Source organism: Schistocerca piceifrons, chromosome 5 (assembly GCF_021461385.2).
Source record: "Schistocerca piceifrons isolate TAMUIC-IGC-003096 chromosome 5, iqSchPice1.1, whole genome shotgun sequence".
NCBI lineage: Eukaryota > Metazoa > Arthropoda > Insecta > Orthoptera > Acrididae > Schistocerca > Schistocerca piceifrons.
This window is the reverse complement of record NC_060142.1, coordinates 307,002,764-307,021,616: the sequence shown is the minus strand read 5'-3', so window position 1 is coordinate 307,021,616 and position 18,853 is coordinate 307,002,764. Positions and strand designations below refer to the sequence as shown.

Here is an 18,853-nt window from a genome sequence, read left to right as displayed (position 1 = left end):
AAAATTTTCAAACTCAAAAATTGTAGACAGCTACTGGCTATTTTTCACATACAGCTCAATAACTGCTTAGAAAATCATGACCTTCTTTGTAATAGACAGCATGGTTTTTTACAAGAAAAAGTCTTTGAAATTGTTAATCAGACATTAACTGCATTTGAAAATAATAGCTCTCTTGTGCTATTTGATTTGAGTAAGACATTTGACTGTATATCCTTTCACATCTTACTAGCCAGACTACAATATCATGGAATAAATAATACACCATTATAGAAACTTCCTGGCAGATTAAAACTGTGTGCTGGACTGAGACTCGAACTCAGGGCCTTTGCCTTTCACAGGCAAGTGCTCTACCATCTGAGCCACCCAAGCACAACTCACGCCCCATCCTCACAGCCTTACTTCCACCACTACCTCGTCTCCTACTTTCCAAACTTCATAGAAGCTCTCCTGCAAACCTTGCAGAACTAGTGCTCCTTGAAGAAAGGATACACGGAGACGTGGTTTAGCCACAGCCTGGGGGATGTTTTCAGAATGAGATTTTCACTATGCAGCGTATTGTGCGCTGATATGAAACTTCCTGGCAGATTAAAACAGTGCACACTCTGATGCAGAGTGAAAATCTCATTCTGGAAACATCCCCCAGGCTGTGGCTAAGCCATGTCTCCACATATCCTTTCTTCCAGGAGTGCTAGATCTGCAAGGTTTGCAGGAGAGCTTCTGTGAAGTTTGGAAAGTAAGAGACAAGGTAATGGCAGAAGTAAGGCTGTGAGGATGGGGCATAAGTTGTTCTTGGGTGGCTCAGATGGTAGAGCACTTGCCCGTGAAAGGCAAAGGTCCTGAGTTCGAGTCTCAGTCCGGCACACAGTTTTAATCTGTCAGGAAGTTTCATATTGGCACACACTCCGCTGCAGAGTGAAAATCTCATTCTCAATACACCTTTATAAATAATTGATTCTCATCTAAATAGCAGGAGACATTTTGTGTCAGTTCAAACTAGGCATTTTACCTCGAAGAAAGTCATGTCTAGTGTACCCCATGATTCTGTCCTTGGACCATCTTCATTGTTGCAATTAATGATTTGCCATGTTATGTTGGACTTCAGTAAGTTATCTGATATGAAAATGATACAACTTTAATTACCACAGGTCACAACAAAGGTTTCACCAGAAATCACAGGACACTTTCTTTTTCTCTAAACTGACTATCATCTACAAACCAGAAAAAATTCAGCATCTGCAGCTGAGACTAGCTATATATGTAAAATCAAAATCTGTAAAACTGTTGGGAATATATATTGATTCCGAAATAAACTGGCAACCCCACATTAACCATATCTGCAAAGAGATTTCATGGGTGTCCTGTCTCATACGGAAATTAGCTGATCTAGTGAGTAATAAATATCTTTAGACAAGTTACTTTGGACTTTTTCAATCTCTCACACCTTAGGAGCTGTTGCTATAGGGTCACTCATGTCATGCCAGTGATGTACTACTGAATCAGAAATAGGTTCTATTAATAATGTATAAGATAAATCCAAAGGAGCACTGCCATCCTTTATTCAGTAAGATCAGAGTATTGACAGTGATAAATCTTTATATCTATGCATCATTAATACACGTTGAAAACAACATAACAGAGCTTAACACCAGAGAGAATATGCACTGTTATGACACCAGAAACAAAAAATGTATAGACATTCCTAGGCATAGGCTGACAGAAAGGGCAATACTCACAAAGTGAGGTGCCTGAAATTTTTTAATGAATTACCACATTATGAACTCAACGTATGTGTCAACAATTTTAAAAGTAAATTGTAAAATTGGTAAATAGACAATCCAGTTTACAGTTTAAGAGAATTATTTGATGCTTGTAATGTACAAATTGAGTTTCTGATTTATGATAGTTATTTTGTAGAGCTGGTTAATATAGGATAAATAAAACATATGTGATTAGTACAGTGATTGCTGTTGCATCATGTCATCAATGTAAAGCTTGTTTCAGTGCATGAGGTCAACAGCAATAAAGAACCTGACTCTGAATTTTAAAGTAAAACATCAAAAAAGGTAACACAAACAATAAGAAAAACAATCAGTTAGCATTATATGGACTACATTTTGCTAATATGTCTTTGCATTGTTTGGATAATATGTGATGTTTGTTATCTTAAGTGAGAAAAGAGGAGTGTTGTTCATGTGTACTATATTCTACTTGTTCAAGCATTAACTCATGAATCATGTTTCATGAAACATAACCTCAGGTAGGGTGTGCTGAGATGTGGAACAAGTCATCAAATATATTGACAAAGTAAGGAAGATGTCAGAAACTAATTAATAATTAAGTATTTAAAACTCTTAACACACATTTGTACCTAGTCAGGCTAAAAGTAACAGTACAGTTAGCAGGAAAATTGTTACTCTGAAGCAGGGAAACAAAAGATGTTTCTCCTTTATATTAGATAACTGCAATTTGTTTCCTGTTGCTAACTTGAAATTCAGCAAATTTGTTGACAACTTCTCATTTATGTTGAAGCAAATAGACTTCACACCATCTGCTGTGGTCACAAAAAATTTTGCACCACCTTGAGATCTTTCTCTGTTTGGTTCTCAGGTATCAGAGTGGACTAACTTCATAAGTTTGTTTCAGTTCCCTTCTCATTCAGTGTATGGAGTGGACATAGTGATTCCAGATACTGACATCACTGAATTTCAGACATGTCACAGACTTGTTTTTGAGCATTTTGATCATATCTCATGAATTCAGGTGGTCTAATTGAGCATGGCAGTTTTGCGTATCACTTTTTGTAACTTTTGGCTTCGAAAAGACACATGCCTTTGCACCATTTTCCTGTAAATGAAACCAGTTACCTCTCAAGTGCCACATGTGTGCTTTTTGGCCACAACCTTTGCCACATTTAAAGTGTTCTTCATTGTTATGGAGATGGAACCACTGACAGCAGATGTGCTGTGTATGTCACCTTCATCTGTTACTTTCGTAGCCCTAAATTCACTTGTGTTTCTGTCACATTTGTGATTAATTTTGGACTTTTGCACATGTGTGGTGTGCAGCCACTGGGTATGTACCAAAAACTGTTGGTCACAAAACTTTGGAGTGCGCTCATTCATAGAGAAACAGCAATGAAGTTCAACAACATTGTCTGCAGCTTGCACACTTAGTTTCTTCTTGAGAAAGCACTCATCTTCTCTACTTCCTTTCTTGTTACAAAGCTGCATTTGCACTCTGACTTTTCCCTTTTTTGTTTGTTCTGTGTTGGTGCAAGGTGCCATTGAGAGGGCATAGCAGTGACCAGACACTCATTGCAAGTAAGAATTTCTATCTGGCTTTCCACACAATAGGATGGCCAGATGACGGCAGAGGGCGGAGAGACTGACTGTGACAGCCAAGTGACTTAGACACACCTATAACTATGTCTCACAATGTAGTCTCAAATATACACTATTAACAACAATGTAATTTTATTTTCCTTTGCAAAGAGTTTATGCATTAGTATAGATTGAGGAAAGAGCAAGGCATCACACAATTACCACACATCTTGTGGATGCCTACAATTCGGTCCTCTGGGCACAATGGAAACAAATGAAACTATTCAGAAGTGTTCCATCACAAAGAGTATGTTGCGCTTTGATTTGTACCTACCACAAACTGCGACCATCAGCTTTTGTGGCTTTGTGTGTGATTCTCTCAGATTAGCATGTGTTATAAGTTCCTCCCACATATCAAGAGTGAGGTACATCTGCAGTAGAGCTCTTCAGTCACTGGGGCACAAATTCCACAAGAACCATGTTGTAAAGTGCGTCTCAAGCCCGGAGACATTGTTGACTGACAGTTCTGACAACATAACACCAGTAAGCCATCCATTGCCAAAGCCACCAGCAGCTGCAGCCCTGTCAGTGCACCATCGGTACTGTTCTCCTACTCTGTAAGCAGTCTGGCTCTATTTACTTAACATGTTATCCTGTGTGCTGATATTTTTAATTATGGATCCTGTCAAAAAATAAAGTATAATTAACATAATAGTGTGATTGAGGCATGAGTGACTAGACCCTCCACATTTGTTAACAGCTTTCAGGAAGGATCAAACTGCAATTACGTTAGACTAAGACAGCCATTGCTAAATACAAGTAAAGATGAGTACAATGGCATTCTGAGATGGTTAGAGAATAATGACTGGAAGGATCACATGATGCAGATAGGGAGTCATTTGAAGACTTGTGCTTAAATTTTGAATGAAAAATAATGACATTACTCAAGTCAAAGTTGTCTTACCCCCTCATCCTGGAAGTTCATGCAATGCACATGAAATAAAGCTCCAAGCAATTTTGTTGCCAAAATTTTATGGTGGTATTGCAGAATTTGCTAGTTATTAGCAATGCGTCCTTAACTATTTTACAATGGTACTATTATTTGTTGTCATGTGATTATGGTGAAGCTTGTAAGCTGAACGAAAACTCAGTGGTTGCAGAAAGTAACTTCAGGATTGCATGGGATCTGCTTATTCAAAACTGTAATAATCCCATAACAATTGTTGATTTGCACACAAAAGAACTTCTGAATCTGCTATCATCAAAACTGAGTCCGCTAAGGACTCATGGACATTAATTAGCCAGCTAATGAGAAATCTGAACATGATTGAGGTCATGCTGCTTGACATTAAATTGCATGAGGTACTTGTGTCACATATTTTTCTGGGTCACAATAGTGTGAATCTGAGGAAATAGTGAAAATCTAAAACAGTAGTCACCACATTTCCTCATCTGAAAAATCTGGCTGCATGTCTAGAAATCAGCTGCCAGATGTTAGAGCTTATTTATTTGGACAAAATGCTGCAGCAGTCCCATTAGCAAGCCATGCTTACTAATGCAGAAGGGTACAATTTTTGACAAACATTTCTCACCACTGCCCCCAAATGTGAATTCTGTTATTCGACTCAAAGAATAAGTAGGCTTCCTAAGTTCAAACAGAGGCATGTTGCAAGAAGAATAAACTTTATGAACAGACAAAAGCTGTGGTTCATTGTCTGGCATGGCACGAAACATAGGTAGAAGGAATACCAGGCCGGCAGCTGCCGCATTTGTAACAAGACCACACTACGCTTCTGCACAAGGAACAAGTCACCTGTAGTTGTGATACCACAACAGAAAACATACTGCACAGTTAAACACAACCTCCAAAATGCAGAAGTACTATTATCAACTGCTCTTGTAAACAATGCCAAGAAGAATGGGAAGATGTTCCAATGTGGAGCACTTCTTGACATAACTAGCAGCTTAGCAAACTGAATGGGATTACAGCTCAGCTGGCATCCAATACCAGTAAGTGGTATCAGTGATGTTCAAATCACAGAGTCGTTGCATGTTTGTGACGTGTATTTTTTCCTCAAGATTTGCTAACTACCAAACACATGCTGTCTCAGCATTACTGCCTCATATAAGAGGGCCAGTCCCAACAGCACCCCTTGAAATCTCCATCTGGCAGCTTCCTAAGCACATAACATTAAAAGGTCCATCATTCAGTAAAACTTGTGATATTCATCTGCTGGGTCCACTGACCTTTTTTTAAAGTATAGATACTTGGTCAGCTAACTGGAGAGAACCACCCAACCTTACAAGACACGTCATTTGGTTTGACTATGTTAGTAAAGATACCTCCTCACTCAGTCACGTCCAGTGGTTCTGGCAGCAAGAAGAAATGAAGGCTGTGCTGTGCACATGGAGGAACAGCAATTATGTTAGGAGAATTTTGAGAAAAATCATTAAGAGGAAAGTTACGAGCAGGAGAACTTCACCACAGAAGCAAAGGCATTCATTCATATGATGTGACAGCAACACTATTACAAGGATACTGAAGAAATACAATATGATCAAACAGTCTCCAAGGAAAGCAAACTTATCTTGCTTCATCTCTTTCTGGACAAGGAATGGTGATTAAACATGGGTTACAAACTGGGACAGTCAGCAGCTTCTTATAGTCAGAAGCACCCCATAATTCTTCTTCCTAAGCATCATGTAACTAAATTAGTAGTCATGTATATTAATGTTGCATGCAGAACCTCAACTCCTATTAGCAAGCCTCAGATGGCGGAAGACCTGTAATTAGGCAAATAATTCACAAGTGCCTTCCTTGCTACTGCTTGAAGGCAACCACTGCAACCCAACTCAAGGGACGAATCCCGTCTTTCCATGTAGAACAAAGCAGACCTTCTGTTAATTGTGGGTTGATTGCAGAGGTCAAGTATGTGCAATGAACAGTGGAAACAGTGGTGTAACTAGAGCAAAGGTTTACACTGTATTGTTGGTTTGCATGACAACAAAGGCGATACACAATGAGCTTGTCACTGATCTGTCTTTCCAAGCTCAATCCCAAGCTCCTTGAAGATTTATTTCACTGCAGAGCACTTGCATAAATATTTACAGTGACAATGGGAAGACGTTCATGGCAACAAGGAATGAGCTGAGTGAACTGCATAAACTGTTCAGCTCTCAGTTTCATTCTATAGAAATCCAGAACTATGCATTACAGAGTGGGATATTGTGGCATTTTATTGGGTGGCATTTTATTGCATATCACACTCTGCATTTTGGCGGACTATGGGAAACATGTATAGAATGCATCCAGACACATTTAAAGAGAGCTGTGGCCAACCAAGTGTTGATGTTTGAAGAATTATACACACTTCTAACTCAAATTGACATGTGTTTGAATTCCCAGCCCATTATACAACTTCCTGATAACCCAGGTGCATTCTTGTATCTTACTCCACACCATGTTCTTACGAGTGAACTCTGAAATCTTGATAAGAGCCTCAGAGCCAGGCTTGCATTCAGAGGCATCATCCAGGTTTTTGAGATGGCAGTTCATCCAGCAGTATCAGCAGCATAAGTGAGAATGATGGTCAAAGGACTACCCTATCACAGCAGCAGCAGCAAGCAAAAGACAATCTACAGCCAGGTACACTTGTCCTCCTCAAGGAAGACAATTTGCCAGAGTTCGTGTGGCAATATGGGGACATTTTTTTGCACACAGCCTAGTCCTGATGGTATTGTAATCTACCCCTTCCTCACATCATTTGTTGATTGTCATTGTCTTTATGGTTAAGTCTTTTAATAGATTCTGAGAGGAGTGAGATTTACAGTAAACTTTTTACTCATCTTCCTTCTCACAATTGGCTCTTGTTCTTCACATCTAGGTGCTGATTCTTGAAGTTGAAATTTTTGACATTATAGGTTATCATGGTTCCAATTGACAATAAGTTTGAAGTAAGTGTGCACTGTATTTTTTGTTTTCATGTTAATTTTATTCTCTCACATTTATCTATATAACAATGTCTTTTGAATTTTCACGTTAACAAATCTGAAATTACATTGTTAATCCTAAATACAAAAACATGTCTGGTCACATCAGAGGCATGTCCACTGCTGCTTCACTCTGCGATAATAACAATATTCCAGACGGTTTACAAATTTTCTTGACAAATGAATTTCTATTAATTTATATTATTATTTTATAAATGAATCCAGAAATAAACATAATAAACAGCGTCAGATGGTCTAATAATAAAAATTTTAATTGTGACAAATATTTCGTAATTTCAAATATTTATAACATCCAAACTAAAATATTTTATAAAATCATTCCTTTCCATAAATTTTAGCTTGAAATACAATGTAATGTGTATAAAATTATATGAAAGTTTTCAGAAAAGCAACTGAGTTAATACTGAACTGTCCAAAATCCGAAAAATAATACTGGTATTGAAAAATACTGTTGACAATAATATGGAATAATAATATGGAAACAGTGTGTTTACAATATTTTGTGACCTACTATGAGGTTTGCCAAATGGTGTACAAAATGATGCCAAAAGATAGAATACAGATTGTCAAAGTTAAATTCTGAAATCACAAGAAAATTTTAGGTTGTATGATCATCACTTCCCTATGAACATAAGTATAGGTTAGCTTACAAAAAAATTCAAAAGGTATGGAATGAAATAAACAGTATCTGACAAATTTCTGATTACAACAAACAGAGTCCTTCTTGCTTACAATTTGTCTATAGTCCGAATAAGTGTGAAACCTGAGTTGAGAAATGGCAAATTAACATATAGTGATAATTTCCAAAATTATGGACAAAATTCACATGAAGTTGCTCTAACATATCTAGCTTCATACAGAATGATCTAATGTAGTGTAATCTTTAAGTCTCTTTCAGCATTGCAATTAATGCTGTTTAAGTGTCTCTTAATGTTACGTAAAAATGGATAATAAAATATTATAGAAAAATGTTGCCATAATAACCTAATGTAAATGAACATAATACAAAAGTGAAACATTGTTCCTACAAACATAGTAAATACCACAAGTGCAAGCATATTAACTACCATAAAGTAGAATTCAAATGTACAGATGTATCTGATACATAACATATTAACTACAAGAATATTGATTACACCAGTTTATAGGTCTCGCTAACCTTCCACAAGATTGTACCTAAGTCAAACAAGATTTAAAATTACATAATGTACTGGGAAGTTAATCCTCCTACTTGAAATAATGTGGAATAACACTGTCCACAACAATGACTTCGTTTCTAAACAAATACTTCCTTGAAATTTGTATAAAAACAAGAATTATGCATATAGGATAATTTCTTGGCTAACAATTTACAAATGTCAGTCACAAGACTGATGTAGTTGACAGATGCCTGAGTACATTACCCAGCACCTAAGATCTTTTCAAAGTCGACTGGACCAACAAGAGTGCAGCCATACAGGAGTGTGGGAGGGGACCCACACACATCTTTCAGATTCCTCCCTATATTACTCATCACACACTCCAATGGATAGGTAACTTCCTGTCTAGCTTTCACATTGAATCCTGAAACAGTGTTTTATGTACAAAGTATGCTGATCAAGACCTTCCTCACATCACACGGTGTGTGTTTTGCCTCTCTATATTGAAAAATGAAGTATTCAGGGTTTACATCAGAATGGAATAAAGGATATGGTACATTAATAAACAGAGCTAAATGCAATTTACAAATGAACTAGTTAGGTAATGTGCACGTATATACTAAGGATATCTCAAAGTAACGAGCAATTTGGACTGTACTGACACAGCATCCAACAAATGCCTAAAAAATGAGATATGGACCATAGTTCTTAATGTACTGACATAATAATTCTGTGTTTAACACGCACATGTGTTTGGTTTGCACATATGAAATTTCAAGATACTACTCCTAACATTTACAGTACACATGAATAAAACAAGTCTTCACTCAATTTACCACAACACCCATGACTTTACCCAAAAAAGTTCCTGACAATTACATCACTTTCTGCAGAGTACAAACTAATAATAATAATAATAATAATAATAATATAATAATAATAATAATATTTAACACTAATAGCCCCCCTCATGAACCATGGACCTTGCCGTTGGTGGGGAGCCTTGCGTGCATCAGCGATACAGATAGCTGTATCGTAGGTGCAACAACAATGGAGGGGTATCTGTTGAGAGGCCAGACAAATGTGTGGTTCCTGAAGAGGGGCAGCAGCCTTTTCAGTAGTTCCAGGGGCAACAGTCTGGATGATTGGCTGATCTCGCCTTGTAACACTAACCAAAATGGCCTTGCTGTGTTGGTACTGCGAACGGCTGAAAGCAAGGCAAAACTACAGCCGTAATTTTTCCCAAAGGCATGCAGCTTTACTGTATGGTTAAATGTTGATGGCATCCTCTTGCATAAAATATTCCGGAGGTAAAATAGTCCCCCATTCGGATCTCCAGGCGGAGACTACTCAGGAGGACGTTGTTATCAGGAGAAAGAAAACTGGCATTCTATGGGTCAGAGTGTGGAATGTCAGATCCCTTAAACAGGTAGGTAGGTTAGAAAATTTAAAAAGAGAAATGGATAGGTTAAAGTTAGATATAGGGGGAATTAGTGAAGTTTGGTGGCAGGAGGAAGAAGACTTCTGGTCAGGTGAATACAGGGTTATAAATACAAAATCAAATAGGAGTAATGCAGGAGTAGGTTTAATAATGAATAAAAAAAATAGGAATGCAGATAAGCTACTACAAACAGCGCAGTGAATGCATTATTGTGGCCAAGATAAAACATGAAGCCCATGCCTGCCACAGTAGTACAAGTTTATGTGCCAACTACCTCTGCGGATGACGAAGAGATTGATGAAAAGTATGATGAGATAAAAGAAATTACTCAGATAGTGAAGGGAGACAAAAGTTTAATAGTCATGGGAATTCGACAGTAGGAAAAGAGAGAAAAGGAAACGTAGTAGGTGAATATGGAATGGGAGTAAGGAATAAAAGAGGAAGCCACCTGGTAGAATTTTGCACAAAGCATAACTTAATCATAGCTAACACTTGGTACAAGAATCATGAAAGAAGATGGTATACATGGAAAAGCCTGGAGATACTGGAAGGTTTCAGATAGATTATGTAATGGTAAGACAGAGATTTAGGAACCAGTTTTTAAATTGTAAGACATTTCCAGCAGCAGATGTGGACTTTGACCACAATCTATTGGTTATGAACTGTAGATTAAAACTGAAGAAACTGCAAAAACGTGGGAATTTAAGGAGAGGGGACCTGGATAAACTGACAGGACCAGAGGTTGTGGAGAGTTTCAGGGAGAGCATTAGGGAACAATTGACAAGAATGGGGGAATGAAATACAGTAGAAGAAGAATGAGTAGCTATGAGAGATGAAATAGTGAAGGTAGCAAAGGATCAAGCTGGTAAAAAGATAAGGGCTAATAGAAATCCTTGGATAACAGAAGAGATATTGAATTTAATTGAGGAAAGGAGAAAATACAAAAATTCAGTAAATGAAGCAGGTGAAAAGAAATACAAATGTCTCAAAAATGAGATTGACAGGAAGTGCAAAATGGCTAAGCAGGAATGGCTAGAGGACAAATGTAAGGATGTAGAGGCACATAACACTAGGGGTAAGATAGATACTGCCTACAGGTAAATTAAAAAGACCTTTGGAGAAAGGAAAACCACTTGCACGAATATCAAAAGTTCAGATGGAAACCCAGTTCTAAGCAAAGAAGGGAAAGCAGAAAGGTGTGAGGAATATATAGAGGGTCTATAAAAGGGCAATAATCTCGAGGACAATATTATGGAAATGGAAGAGGATGTAGATGAAGATGAAATGGGAGATATTATACTGCGTGAAGAGTTTGGTTGAAATAAGGCCCCAGGAGTAGACAACATTCCATTCGAACTACTGATAACCTTGGGAGAGCCAGCTCTCCCAAAACCCTACCATCTGGTGAGCAAGATGTATGAGACAGGCGAAATACCATCAGACTTCAAGAAGAATATAGTAATTCCAATCCCAAAGAAAGCAGGTGTTGACAGATGTGAAAATTACTGAACTATCAGTTTAATAAGGTACAGCTGCAAAATACTAACATGAATTCTTTACAGGCGAATGCAAAAACTGGTAGATGCTCACCTTGGTGAAGATCAGATTGGATTTCATAGAAATGTTGGAAGACATGGGGCAATACTGACCGTACGACTTATCTTAGAAAATACATTAAGGAAAGGCAAACCTACATTTCTAGCATTTGTAGACTTAGAGAAAGCTTTTGACAATGTTGACTGGAATACTCTCTTTCAAATTCTGAAGGTGACAGGTGTAAAATACAGGGAGTGAAAGGCTATTTACAATTTGTACAGAAACCAGATGGCAGTTATAAAAGTTGAGGGGCATGAAAGGGAAGCAGTGATTGCGAAGGGAATAAGACAGGGTTGTAACCTATCCCCAATTTTACTCAATCTGTATATTGAGCAAGCAGTAAAGGAAAGAAAAGAAAAATTCAGAGTAGGAATTAAAATCCATGGAGAAGAAATAAAAACTTTGAGGTTCGCTGATGACATTGTAATTCTATCAGAGATAGTAAAGGACCTGGTGGAGTAGTTGAATGGAATGGACAGTGTCTTGAAAGGAGGATACAAGATGAACACCAACAAAAGCTAAACGAGGATAATGGAATGTAGTCAAATTAAATCGGGTGATGCTGAGGGAATTAGATTAGGAAATGAGATACTTAAAGTAGTAAGTGAGTTTTGCTATTTGGGGAGCAAAATAACTGATGATGGTTGAAGTAGAGAGGATATAAAATGTAGACTGGCAATGGCAAGGAAAGCGTTTCTGAAGAAGAGAAATTTGTTAACATCGAGTATAGATTTTAGTGTCAGGAAGTCGTTTCTAAAAGTATTTGTACGGAAGTGAAACATGGATGATAAATAGTTTAGATAAGAAAAGAATAGAAGCATTTGAAATGTGGTGCTACAGAAGAATGCTGAAGACTAGATGGGTAGATCACATATCTAATGAGGAGGTATTGAATAGAATTGGGGAGAAGAGAAATTTGTGGCACAACTTGACTAGAAGAAGGGATTGGTTGGTAGGATGTATTCTGAGGCATCAAGGGATCACCAATCTAGTAATGGAGGGCAGCATGGAGGGTAAAAATCATAGAGGGAAACCAAGAGATGAATAGACTGAACAGATTCAGCAGGATATAGGTTGCAGTAGGTACTGGGAGATGAAGAAGCTTGCACAGGATAGTGTAGCATGGAGAGCTGCATTAAGCCAGAGCCTGGACTGAAGACCACAACAACAACACTAATAGCATTCTAAAATCAGAAATCTATCACAAGATATTTAATGGCATTGTCACAATTCAAAATTGTAAAAGGATCTACCCATTTAGTCATATATATATATATATATATATATATATATATATATATATATATATATATATATATATATATATATATATATATATATAAAAAAACAAAGATGAGGTGACTTACCGAACGAAAGCGCTGGCAGGTCGATAGACACACAAACAAACACAAACATACACACAAAATTTAAGCTTTCGCAAAAAACTGTTGCCTCATCAGGAAAGAGGGAAGGAGAGGGGAAGACGAAAGGAAGTGGGTTTTAAGGGAGAGGGTAAGGAGTCATTCCAATCCCGGGAGTGGAAAGACTTACCTTAGGGGGAAAAAAGGACAGGTATACACTCGCACACACGCACATATCCATCCACACATACAGACACAAGCAGACATATTTAAAGACCTAATATGTCTGCTTGTGTCTGTATGTGTGGATGGATATGTGCGTGTGTGCGAGTGTATACCTGTCCTTTTTTCCCCCTAAGGTAAGTCTTTCCACTCCCGGGATTGGAATGACTCCTTACCCTCTCCCTTAAAACCCACTTCCTTTCGTCTTCCCCTCTCCTTCCCTCTTTCCTGATGAGGCAACAGTTTGTTGCGAAAGCTTAAATTTTGTGTGTATGTTTGTGTGTCTATCAACCTGCCAGCACTTTCATTTGGTAAGTCACTACATCTTTGTTTTTATATATATATATATATAAAATAGAGGGAAAGATTCCATGTGGGAAAAATATATCTAAAAACAAAGATGATGTGACTTACCAAACAAAAGCGCTGGCATGACGATAGACACACAAACAAACACAAATATACACACAAAATTCTAGCTTTCGCAACCAACGGTTGCTTCGTCAGGAAAGAGGGAAGGAGAGGGAAAGACGAAAGGATGTGGGTTTTAAAGGAGAGGGTAAGGAGTCATTCCACTCCTGGGAGCGGAAAGACTTACCTTAGGGGGAAAAAAGGAAAAAAGGACAGGTATACACTCACACACACACACATATATCCATCCGCACATACACAGACACAAGCAGACATTTGTAAAGGCAAAGAGTTTGGGCCAAATGTCTGCTTGTGTCCATTTGTGTTTGTTTGTGTGCCTATCGACCAGCCAGCACTTTCATTCGGTAAGTCACATCATCTGTGTTTATATATATATATATATATATATATATATATAAAGATGATGTGACTTACCAAATGAAAGTGCTGGCAGGTCGACAGACACACAAACAAACACAAACATACACACAAAATTCAAGCTTTCGCAACAAACTGTTGCCTCATCAGGAAAGAGGGAAGGAGAGGGGAAGACGAAAGGAAGTGGGTTTTAAAGGAGAGGGTAAGGAGTCATTCCAATCCCGGGAGCGGAAAGACTTACCTTAGGGGGAAAAAAGGACAGGTATACACTCGCACACACGCACATATCCATCCACACATACAGACACAAGGCTTGTGTCTGTATGTGTGGATGGATATGTGCGTGTGTGCGAGTGTATACCTGTCCTTTTTTCCCCCTAAGGTAAGTCTTTCCGCTCCCGGGATTGGAATGACTCCTTACCCTCTCCTTTAAAACCCACTTCCTTTCGTCTTCCCCTCTCCTTCCCTCTTTCCTGATGAGGCAACAGTTTGTTGCGAAAGCTTGAATTTTGTGTGTATGTTTGTGTTTGTTTGTGTGTCTGTCGACCTGCCAGCACTTTCATTTGGTAAGTCACATCATCTTTGTTTTTAGATATATATTTCCTACGTGGAATGTTTCCCTCTATTATAACCATATATATATATATATATATATATATATATATATATATATATATATATATATATATATATATATATATATATATATTCACATGGTGTGTATATATATCAAAATCTAAAGCACAAATATGTTACATAACAGAATTATATAGCTGTATGAACGTGCAAATATAGTGTGGCATAGACTTAAACTCAGTCAATAGATAAGACAGAACTTTAGAAATCACATCATCTTACATACTACATTCCTGACAAAGGAGAAAGAAAAAAGAGGAAAAGGAGAAAGAAAAAAGAAATAGGTGCTTGTGGATCATGTCTATAAGCTTTCAGTTCAGTGATATTGTGTGATCCAAACAACTTCTTAGATTTAGGATACACAAGTTTGTATGCATTAGGATGCAGATTTTCAGGAATTTTGAATTGTCTTATATAAATATCAAAGATATCAACACTTTAGATTTTTCTTTGGCTTTCACCAACACAAGATCTCCTACCTCAAACTTAGGAAAAGTTGCCTTTATCATCATGTCTTTGCTTTCTCCTATCCATCTGCTTTTTCATCATCTCACTGACCTGCTTTTCTCTCTCTTGTGGTGACAGAATTTTATTTAGTGAAAACATTCTCAGAAATAAAGTTAGCTGCTCTGTGATTAAACATTATTTAAAATGGTGAAAAACCTGTTAAAGAATGTTATAAGCTGTTCATAATATCCTCAAAATCATCGACATAATCTAACCAACTGGTATGATTCTTACTACAATATATCCTAAACAGTCTTTCAATTTCTCTAATATATCTCTCTGCAGGATTACTCGATGGGTGGTACACAGAGTTTAGAATACGCCTTATTTTTGCATGATCAATAAAGTCTTTCCAAGTTTGTGATATTAACTGAGAACCACTGTCCCATAAAATTGATGAAAATATGTGTTTTCAAACTTAGAAATGATTTGCTTACTGGTAGCTTTCTTAAGAGGAAACAGCCTTATGAACTTCAAAAATACATCAACCACCACCAAAACATAAATCGATTCTTAGACTTAGGCAAAGATCCATAGATGTCCACAGACATCAGGTCTAGGTTACTATTAGGCAGTATGTTTTGCACTTGACCTCTACTTGTTTCGTTACTTACCTTCACCCTTTCACATCTGTCACAGCTGGCAGTCTTGTTCTTGAATCTCCTTCCTATGTTATAAAAATAGATGTTTTCCTGAATCTTTTGTGTACATTAGGTTGATCCACAATGACCTTAACTCTCATGTGTATAAGTAATTTAAGTATCAATACACTGTTCCGGCCAACATAGTTTCCAACCATCTGAGTCAGTCTTACGTCTCCTGAATAAAATACCCTTGTGTACATCATAATATTGTTCAGTCTTTTCACCTCATTTCTTACCCAACATGCTCATAACCAATTTCCAGTTTTGATCATGATTTTGATACCAGCAGATGTCTGCAAATATTCAAGATCTCTTTTTCCTCTTTCAGACCTCGTAAGTACATAATTTTAAACTCTTTCTCTCCTTCTCCAAAGATGTTAGATGAGTCACTCCCTAAAGGTAGCCTGGACAAAGCATCAGCAACTACATTGTCTGTGCCCTTAATATATCTGATTTCATAATTGAACTGCTCTAAAAGCAAGCCCCAATGAGTAATTCCATTATGGTACAGCTTACAATCCTGGAGATAACATTATGCTTTGTGATCAGTGTAGGTGATTACTTTGAGACCTAGTAAATAATTTTTAAACTTGATGAATGCCCAATGTACAGCCAAAAGTTCTTTCTCAGTTAGAGTGTATGTCTTTTCATGCTTCTGACATACTCTACTAGCAAATGCCAGTGATCTATGTTCAATAACACCTTCAACTTCAACCTCCTGAAATAAATGAGCACCAAAACCAACATCATTAATGTCAGTCATAATACAAACAAGAAGAGACAAATCCAGTCTGAACAATACCTGACTCTGACAAAACTGTCCTTTGATCTCATCGAAAGCACACTGACATTCCTGATGCAAATCACAAACAGTATTCTTGTTGAAAAGTTCACACAGGTATGAAGCATTCAAATCTTGGCTGCTAAAAATTTTTGTATAGAATCCAGTTAACCCAAAAAATGATATAAGCTGTTTTTTGTTGCAAGGAGCAGGAAAATTAGCAATGACATTGAGTTTCTCTTTATCAGGTGCAATTCCTTTTTTAGATATAACAGGTCCTAAAAATTTTACTTCTTCCACACCAAATTTACACTTACCTATTTTCAAAGTCATAACTCCTGATTCCAATTTTGAAAACACATCTCTTAACAGATCCAAACGCTGTTCCCCAGTCTATTCAGTGACCAAAGTGTCGTCAACACACAAAATTACTTTTGAACTTATTTCACTCCCCACGACAGAATCCATTGCTCTTATGAATTCAGCTATAGACACATTTAGCCCAAATAGCACCACAAAGTATTGAAAACACTTACCTCCACAAAAAATGCAGTATACTTTCTAAAATTAATTTCACATGGAATCATATGAAATCCAAGAGGTCAAGTCCCAACTACTCATGAAATTTACATAATAAAATTTGTGTAACAGCTCATCCATGTTCTCAGGATGGTTAGTCTCTCTGATAAGAAACTTATTAAGATGCCTAGAGTTCAAAACAATTCTCAGTCCACCATTTCTCTTACTTATCACAACCAAAGGACTTTTGTAAGCACTCCAACTTCTCTCAATTACTCCCCACATTTCCATTTTCTGAATTTCTTTCTCCAAATCTGTCCTTTTTGAAAATGGTATATTACAAGGATTGACAAAGAAAGGCTAATAGCCATTCACTTTCCCTGGTATTTCACTGAACACATTTCTAAACTCCAATAACAAATTCCTAAGTTGCTCCTTCTGTTAGACATTAAGAGTTTTAGTTTCTCTCACTTTAGAATCTACTAGACTTTCAAAATACTGATCCTTAGTCTCATCAAAATTTATATTGTCATAAAACATCTGGTGCTCACTTTGGTTGACAGTGTTTTGCAAATAGTTACAACTTTTCCCACAGTTTGAAATACACAAATTATCTTTCACATAAATATTACTTTTAGGTTCAAAAATAAAAAATTATTTAGCACTCCATCCAAAACAAACCTCAACTTTCACTATCCAGTCCATACAAAGAACTATATTTTCTTCCAAACTAGGGACCACTAAGCATCCATATTCGGAGGAGTATAAAGTTAAAACTACCTGAGATCTTAACCAGCTCACTTTGATTACCTGTAGCTCCTCTTACCTTTACACCTACAATGTGCATTTCCTCAAAATTCTTACTATACTTGATCTTGTCTCTAAACTGTTCAGATATACGACAAATCGGGCTACTTGTAGCAATCAAAGAGTTGCCTTCCCTCAGATCAATTTCAACTTTAATGTAAGGGCACCAAAAATCTGAATCATCCTCTCTGTTGTCGGACACTTCACGCAAAGGCCTCTTTCAGTTTCATCAAATGTTCCATCCGCACTGTCCTCACAAGGTTTTATCAGCTTTACATGTATCATAACATTACTTTGATTACTCATGTTGTCAGGTAAAGACTGAACACAATGAATAGATTGCATGGCATAACTAACATCATTTGTTACAGAAAAAACACAAAACACATTACTGTCAAAATTACACTTCCTGCTTAAATCCTATTTCACAAACAAACTTCAAAAATTTTCACCTTCACTCTCCAAGCTCACAGATAGCTCACCTTCACTGTTTGGATCATTTCTCTGAATGACAGTAATGAAAAACTATTTTGAATGGACTGTTACTCCATGACCATCCTTACACATCACATACATCACTTACCTTACATGTATTTGAAACATCATTTACAAATAACTGCAACTTCATTATTCTTAAACACCACAAATACCTCATACTCATCATCATCATATTCCTCCAAAATTACTTCATCAACAACATCACTGACATTACACGTCTCATCTCCATCAAAGTCACTTACCTTGCTTATATTCATTTGCAATAAGCTACCAGTCTCAGACTTACCAACCTTAGTTACTTCACAGCTCTCATTCACATCTACATCAAAAATATCACCTAGTTCAGATCCACTACAGTCATCATCTGATTTACATACAACAATAATACTGTTTTCTGCCCAAGAGAAGAATTCATTAGTACATACTAAACTAAAATTCTCACTACTCTCACATTCTGGTTTGTGATTAGCACTCACATCACCATAATGAAACTTAGTATCACAAAACTTTTGATCAAAACACAAATGAGGAATCTCATATTCTTCTATTCAATTTCAGAAACATGTCCCATATCATTAACAC

At 37.0% G+C, this 18,853-nt stretch overlaps 1 protein-coding gene across 1 annotated transcript in view; it reads left to right on the top strand.

The window, feature by feature from the left end:
* LOC124798960 (lysosomal acid glucosylceramidase-like) overlaps positions 1-18,853 on the top strand; it is a 129,181-nt gene that overhangs the window by 29,160 nt on the left and 81,168 nt on the right. The gene's annotated exons all lie outside the window — the stretch shown is intronic.